The sequence below is a fragment of the Leptosomus discolor genome, chromosome 3 (genome assembly GCF_034619465.1).
Source record: "Leptosomus discolor isolate bLepDis1 chromosome 3, bLepDis1.hap2, whole genome shotgun sequence".
In the NCBI taxonomy this organism is placed as follows: domain Eukaryota; kingdom Metazoa; phylum Chordata; class Aves; order Leptosomiformes; family Leptosomidae; genus Leptosomus; species Leptosomus discolor.
Genome location: NC_141393.1, coordinates 14747077 through 14755224, shown reverse-complemented (window position 1 = coordinate 14755224; position 8148 = coordinate 14747077).

Here is an 8148-nt window from a genome sequence, read left to right as displayed (position 1 = left end):
CAGTCACTTGAGTATGTTGTGGCCAGGGACTGCATTTGTATGGAGGTTTTTTTATAAGAAGAAAACCCCAAACACCAGCCACTATAGATTAGAAAAGACTTGCATCCTGTTGCCCTTTCCCTCTTCAAAATACAGCTATTCTGTGCTTCACAACATTTTCTGAAAAATAAATTTAAAAATGACCATGTTTTGCTCTTATGGAAGTGTTTGCATTGTTTGACTTGCTTTGCCACCTGCAGCTCTGAGTGGTGGTTTCTAAGTATGCATAAATCTGTGCCTTTCTTTGCAGAATACAAAAGTAGAATTATTTTATTTTGACTTTCCATGCAGTAGTTTAAAGGAAAATTATTCTTCTGTAATGGTTTTTATTGGTATAAGCCTGCTCCTTATCAGAGATAACTGCATCTAAGCAAAATCAGATAAATTAGAAAAAGTCACTGCATAGTGCCTGGAAAATATTTCTGCAATTTACACTAGTAAATTAAGTGAAAAAACAATCTGGCCTTTTTCACGTGAAGTGGATTTTTATCCAGTTTAACTCTGAAGATACTTTGTACATGTTTCTCCACTTCCCAAATGTTGTGAAGCCACGTTTTTGCATTCAGTTTTCACAGGTGTGAATGACTAGAAAAGAGGTAATGTACTGGGGTAATAATGCTGTAATATTTACTCCTTTTTAAAGGATATTAAAAAAAAAGCACAACAAACCCCATTTTGTCTAAAATGTGTTTTTCACCTGAGTGGTGATTGGAAACACATATTTTCCTCTTTTGTTCTCCTTTGCACTTGATAGCATTTTGCCTGGTTAAGTTTTTCCTGATGTAATCAGGATAGGTTTTGTCTCACTGCTCAGACAAGAACATGAGAAAGACAAAATGAAACAAATGTAAAATGACAAGTGCATCCAGAAAAGTTCACAAGCAAAACCTTGTGTCTAAAGCTCTTACTATGGATGTTTACTTTAATTCCCCAGTTAGTAGATGACAGTGCTCTTTTAAGCCTAAAATATTGATGTATATGGTAAATGAATTTGTTTTAAATATTTTTCCTGAACTTGCTGATATACCCATTAGATACTGTTTTATATTAAAGAATTCCTTTACTATACAAAAGCAGATGATCAGAAAAATAGCACTGTCTCACTAGTTCTTATTAAGTATAAAGGGGAGAAGAGGTGTATAAACTGCCTTTTGCAAAATGCTACTCTTACTTCATTGGAAAAACCTACAAATGCCATTGGAAACCAGACTGTCCTTGGGCTTTTCCTAGGCTTTTTCACCTTTGCAGTGAAGGTGCAAATGCATTTGTTTAAAGTGCAGAAATTCACTTCAGGCACATCAAAACATTCAGGGAACAAGAGTCCTTTGTAAATTATTCTGTTAAAAGTGTTGGCACCTGTTGAGCTGATGGGACTAGAGGGCTGGAAGAAAATGGAAAGAGGAGATGTAATCTTCTTCCAAATTCTTCTTCCACTTCTTTTGGCTCCTTGGCCAGATTTCAGCTAGCTCTAGCTGTGAGATTTTAAGGAGGCTCTTGGTCATAGTTACGCTTAAAAACTTCTGGGTAGAAAAAAGACCTACACAAGAAAAGGAGTTGGGATGGTTCAAGGATGTCTGCCATAGACCAATCAGACAGGAATTTCACCATCATTTTCCAGGTACTTAAGTATTCTTTTTCTAATTTAACTATTAGGTACCCTACACTGCTTTAGCCCATTTGAACCTCCTGAGCATAAGCAGAGGCCACTTACATCTTGCATATTGCTGGTGGTGACTGCCACCAAGGCCTGGCTGGCAGTCCCTCCGTGGCACACAGTCTCTAGTGACAGCTAAAGGCATATGGAACCAGCCCACAAGGAGCAGCTGTCGGTAAAAGCGAGCTGTGCCATGGCTCAGCTGATGGCAAACACAGAGCTGTACACCCTGGTGTTGCTGCTGGCATTATGTGGGTGCCACTGGCTTCACAGGTACTTACCGGCAGAGGAAGAGACAAGACTTGCAAATAAGGGGTTTTTTTTCCCCCTTATCCTTTCTCCCAGCCTACACTGAGTTGGGAAAGCATTCAAGTAAGTGCGTGCCAGCTCAGTACGCTGTTAGGCTGCTGGGAAGATATTTCTGACCATTGTGGTCCCTTCCAAGCTTAAAACATATCTGTTCTAAATCCTGATATTTGTCAGTCTAGTTCCCTGGTATTTAAATAATGAGCCTATACTATTCAAAGCACAGGAATACATATGCATTTAAATACCTGATATATCATCTGCTGTTTAATAGGATTCTTATTGATACCTTTTTTCTTCATTTTAAAATTCATTTATATACCAGGATGTCACACAAATTAAGCTTTATCTGAACTAATGAACCCTGCTGCTACATTTGAACATGCCGGTATACCACCTGAATGCTGATTCAGGATAAAGGTCTTAAAATAGCCCAGAATAATGCTGGTTACCACAGTGCAGCTGCTCTTCTGCGTGTGTTATGTGGCAGACCCAGACTTTTAGTCTAGTAGCAGTATGGTTTATTGCTTTCTCTCCTGATTCACCTCTGTGACTGAGACTGGAACATCTGTATCTTTCCTTAGACATTTTTCCTTTCCTTATGTTAGCACAGCTGCATCACATGGAGGACCCAGCATATCTCTAAGAGAACAGTGTAGACCCAGCCTTGTTACCTCTTTTTCTCTACTTCCAAGGCAAAGTAGCTCTGTGCAGATCTCGTTTGGTTTTTTTTTTTTCACTTACATTGTTTCTGGTACCCAGCAGTCAGCCCAAGCACCATGACACTGCGTTGCAGTCCATGGTATAGACATTATCTTCAGGCCAAAATCATTTGAACTTACCATGTTCTTTCCAAGGCATCTGATAGACAAATCCTCTCACAAATACCTGAAGAAAAACTTCAGAGATTGCTGCGAAAGCAATGGAGAGACAGTGAAATAGGTAGGGTGTTGCAGTGGGGGATGCTCACTCTAATGTTGGCAAAACCCTTCTGGGTGCTGAGCCCTGGATGGACCATGCCATGAGGCCATCCCCCACATTGGGGGAGCTTGGGCTCTGCCCAGCTTCTCCGGGTCAGGTTGCAGGTTATGAATAGCATGAGGCACATATATCACATTACTAAGCACAGTGGCCTGTAATTAAATAACAGTGAAGCCATGGCTCGAGTTCAGAAAGCTCAGTGGTAGCACTGTAGGCGACACTGGCACTGGGGGCAAAGATGAGCCCCAGGGCCCAACTTCACATGCTGCCATGGTGTTTCTCCCGCCTTCATCTCCCTTACCAGCCTCTTCCCGCCTCTCACCAGTCATACCTTCATGCTGGGCCTCAGCACGGCCAGGAGAAACCTCGTGTACCACTGCCCCACAGCCCAAACCCAGCAAAACACTCCCAGGAGTGCACCAAGCAGAGCCTGCCTCTTCTTTAACCTGTTAGCACCGAAATGGTTGGGGGCGGGGTGTTCCCCATTACAAATCCGTCCCTCTGTATGTGAGCTCAGCCCGGCACTGTTCAGTTGTGATCAACATAGGAACTCAGAAGTGCAGAGAAAACCAGTCACAACATATCAATATCCAAGCCTGCTTTTCCTCTCAGAAAGATGCCAATAAATCTCTTTAAAAGGTCAGCTTGGCATGTGAGATGCATTGGTCCGCTTAGATACTTCCAGACATAAGCATACATTTTTCTATATGAAAAGAGATGTAAGCATCATTTGATAACTATAACTGCATTCCAAATATAAGTTTTAAGCATTCATATTTTTTGTAAACAAATAAATAATCAAACACATTTGACACGTGTCAATACCTTGATGCCTTGTATACGATTTTCCCAAGCTTTTTGTGTCTAGACTTTACCCTGGGGCACAGGCACGGCTACACAGCTTGAGCAATGTTTTAACGTAGTCAGAAAAGCAGCTACAATGGAAACAGCAATCATTCCTCAACAATAATGTGGTAAATAGGGATGCTATTTTTAAGGAGAAAAAAGTCTCTAGTGCTCAGCCAGCTGTAAGCACTGACATCAAGTAGCTTTTTCCTCAGGGTCATTAGCTGTTGGCAATGACTAAAACCTTGGACTGTTTTCGTTATTATTAACCATCTTGCCAATTATTTGCCCACTCCATGCTGGAAAATCTTACTGACTGAGGAGGATCAGCTTTCTTCATCCAGTCCTTATGGACCTCAGTATATATGAGCTGGGTGACAACCAGACAAGGGTGAAAATCACTGCAAGGGCCTGTATTTGGCAGTGTTGGGTAAGCAACATCTAACCCCACTGTAGATTTTGTTTTGCAAAGGGATGATTGGGTCCTGTATCCAATGTTGCTTAACAGGTGGCAAAAGGTCTGGTTGTAGGTCAGTTAGTTTATTATGAGCAGTTACTTTTTCTGAGAGTTTTCCTGTCCACTTCTGCCAGGAGTAGACAGGAGGCAGCAGTACGGCAGCATGTGTCAAGCTTGAGCAAGGTGGCTCTTGAAAGGTGTCAAGGTCCAGTGCTTCCCACGAGGGACCCTGTTTCCACACACCCTTGCAGAATGAAACAGCAAAAGCCTTTATCCTGATCAATTGGGATGTGATGCCCCAAAGCCAGAAAAGCTTGGAGCAGATTTGGTTGTCAGAACCCCCAAATGAAGGACATTTTTGGCCTAGTCAATGAAGGGACACCAGGAAATATTTCTTGGTACTGAAGGCCACAAGCTTTGCAGTTAAATCTTCAGGGCAGCCCTCAGCGCACCTCTCGCCTGTGCTAACCTGCACCCTCCCAGATCACCCTGAGCTAGGTCAGGAGTCAGTATCAGTTGACCTGATAACCAAGGATTTACTGTTTAATTTACTAGCGTAGATGAAGCCTTTATGAAATCTAAACCTAAGGTGGCTGGTTTTTCTAAAGGACTGAGCTGCTCTTTGCAAGACCACATAGGCCTTTCGATAATTTGTTTTTCTGGATGATACAGAAGTAAAAATCTCTTTGGAGCTGATCAAAATTATAGGGAGACAAAATTATGTCTTTATTTTATTTTTTGCACCTGCTTTTGAACACAGTGAATGTAACACTAGTATTTGGACTGCTCACCTTTTTTCCCCCTTTACTTTTACTCTGTACACTGTATTGTGGTTTTAGGGACGTGCCAGATGAGTTGCAGCCCACAACGTATTTAATTTCTATACATGTAGCAATTCTTTAAACCAAGATTTGAGATAATTTGTGTTGTGCCCAGCTTTTCAGTATGATACTTAAAGACACCTTAAAGAGAAAAGAGCTTCTGGAGAAAGCAGCAGAGGCTGTTTTGGAAGCTGTGATCCCAGAGGCTTGTGCCATGAACAGGATAGTGGGGAAAGTCTCAAACTGTGAAGGTCTTCCAGGGTGTCTGCAGATCTGCATAGGCAAGTTGAGAAGATCTTGCATCACCCAAGGTTTTATTTTGGAAGAGCAGTGGGAAAGGAAATTATCCTTCAAAGTTTATCACAGAAGAAAGATCTCACTTCAGTTTTTCATCTGCTTCTTCCTGCGTGCCATAGCTTATGACACGCCACAGCATGCTGTCATGCAGTCTCATCTCACACAGTTCTGCCAGCTGGAGATGTTCTCCAGCCTGGCCCAGCAGCAGACCTCGCTCCCCAGCAGACTTTGCTGGTTCAGCAGTGAAGATGCTCTCATCTTCCTCAGCAGGTTTGCAACTTTGGACTCTGCACTCAGGAAACGGATTTTCCCAGCATCAGACAGAAGGTCAAGTTTTTGTTACTAACTCGATGCCACTTTTCAATTTCCTGTTCCTTGATAATTAGATTAAAATAATGGGTCATTTTCTGTTTCCAAAAACATTGTAACTGCCCTCAGTAGCTTTAGCTTGGAGGGGTTCAATTATTATTCACACTGATACAAATAACAGCAGAATTGGCCTATTACATTATATTTTATACCGATATATGTGTACACCTACGCTGAGGGAAGTTATGTACGTATTTAACAGAAGTAACATTTTTCTTTTCGTTTTATTAATAGGTGGATTGAAAATAGGGTATTTTCACCGACTACTTTTCACATTGGCTGTCATAATAGTAAAAAAACGGGTAGATCAGATATTCTTACTTGGCCATCAGAATAAGGCGGGGTTTGGAGGTGTACTTCAACAAATATTTTGAAATCTGGTTATATTCCTCACTCAGTGTTGCTCTAAGTTGGATAACAATCTGTGGTGTTCTAATTGTGGGTTCAAAGATATGCAAAATACAAATCTATCTGAATTCTCAGGCTATGTTCGATTCAATGGTAAGCTGAGCTGCAATCATACAGAAGCTTGAGAATATAAATTTTCAGTACTTTCCAGTCCTTGGAGTGGAGAACTTTATCTTTTGCACTATTAAAAGGTAATTATTATTTGCTACAGTGCAGTGACTACATGAGATGATCAAATGGAGGAAGGTGAAGGCACACTGCATACAGAACCACTGAACGTGTAGGACACAGCCCTTCCTGTGCAAAGGCCCACAAGTGGCAGAGCTGCCAGAGCCGGGCAGAAGGACTGAAATCCCTAAACAGCAGTCGATCCTTGGATTCCACCTGGACAGTGTTTCTGCCTAGGAAAGGAGGAGGTACCTAGTAAAACCAGTCCTGAAGTTTGCATTTCTGCTGGTGATGGACTATGCTAAACCCAGACCCCCACTAGCTCCACATGGACCTTTAGGTGGGGGTGTGACATTTTAGACTATAAACTCTCCGGGAGAGGTACTAATTTAATCACCATCTGCACTTAACCAGTAGCACACAACAGATGGAGACATTTAACAATAAATTAAAAGCTCTTTATTTAGAACTGTATTTTATCAGTAAATTCAGACTGCCCCAGGACACCCAGACCTCTGGCTAACTGCGTGCTGCAGAAGGCATTTCCCAGCAGAACTGATACCTTTGCTGTGCTTCTTGCTGCCCTCACTTACAGCCTATACTATGCTGGACCTCTTTCGAGAAAGCAGTAAATATTTTCTAACCTAAATAGCTATGAAAAGACAAGAAAAAGAGAGCAGGAGTTTGGACTAATGCTATGTCCCACCAATTTTTCAAATTCACCTTGCAACTTCACACCAGTTAATGGTTCCCAGCTCTCTGCTCTTCTGTTTGGTTCTCAAGTCTCTCTTGCTCTTCGTGTTCATGGGAATGTGCAAGTTGGCAGAATGCCCACACGATGGCAGTTCAGTCCCCAGCAGAAAGGTGACAGACGGAGAAGTTCAGCGTGCCCAAGCCTATGCTCCTCCCTGCATAGTGCAGCGTGTGGCTCCCAGGTAGATAATAAACATAACAGTGCGGCCCCTTGGTATCACGTCCTTCAGTCAAGAAACACGTATAGAATACACGTGAGAATACAAACAAAAGTTATTATTAAGCTTGTAAGAATACAAACAACAGGTTTTATTAAAGCTTATCTTTAAAGCCTGAAATACAAGGTAATTTCTGCATCCTACCCGGGCTGAATACTTAGGAAAGGGGAGTTATCAGCTGGTAATTACATCTACGTGAGATTTATTCTGACAGCTTGCCTGTTCTAGACTGGGATCAGAACTATATTACATGGCCTCTCTATCCCATCAAAATACATAAAATGTCAAATATTTTATCACCTCCCTGTGAGCTGCTCACAAACAAGGTACAAGCAGGAATTTTCCACAGGAATTATTCTGAGCGTCATTTCAAATAAAAGAACAGTTTACAGATAGTTACAATCTATTCTTGAAGTATGCTGAAAAAGACATTGATGAAACTCAGAAAATCAATGTTTCGTCAGGAAGTACACTGAGTGGCTTTAAAGACATGGTTTCATTAGCTAGCTTTAATTTTTAAGCACTTTCTCTGGGGTGATGCTATTCTTGTGATTAGCTGTATCTTTCCTAGTGATAGGTATTCATATCATTAAGATCATGATATATGTTGCCTGAACAAATGGGAAAGAATGTTAGCTTTTCTTCTGAGAACAAGAAGTCATAAAACCCTAGTCTTAACAGGCAAAAAAATTAAATAATCTAGTTTCAATTAAGATAAACAGAAACAGTAGTTAGATAATGTTGTTGGTCTTTGGGAATATAACGACAATGTAATTTCCCGATTAAAAAAAATATCTATCTGAAAACATGTACCCAAAACAGAAGGGAAAA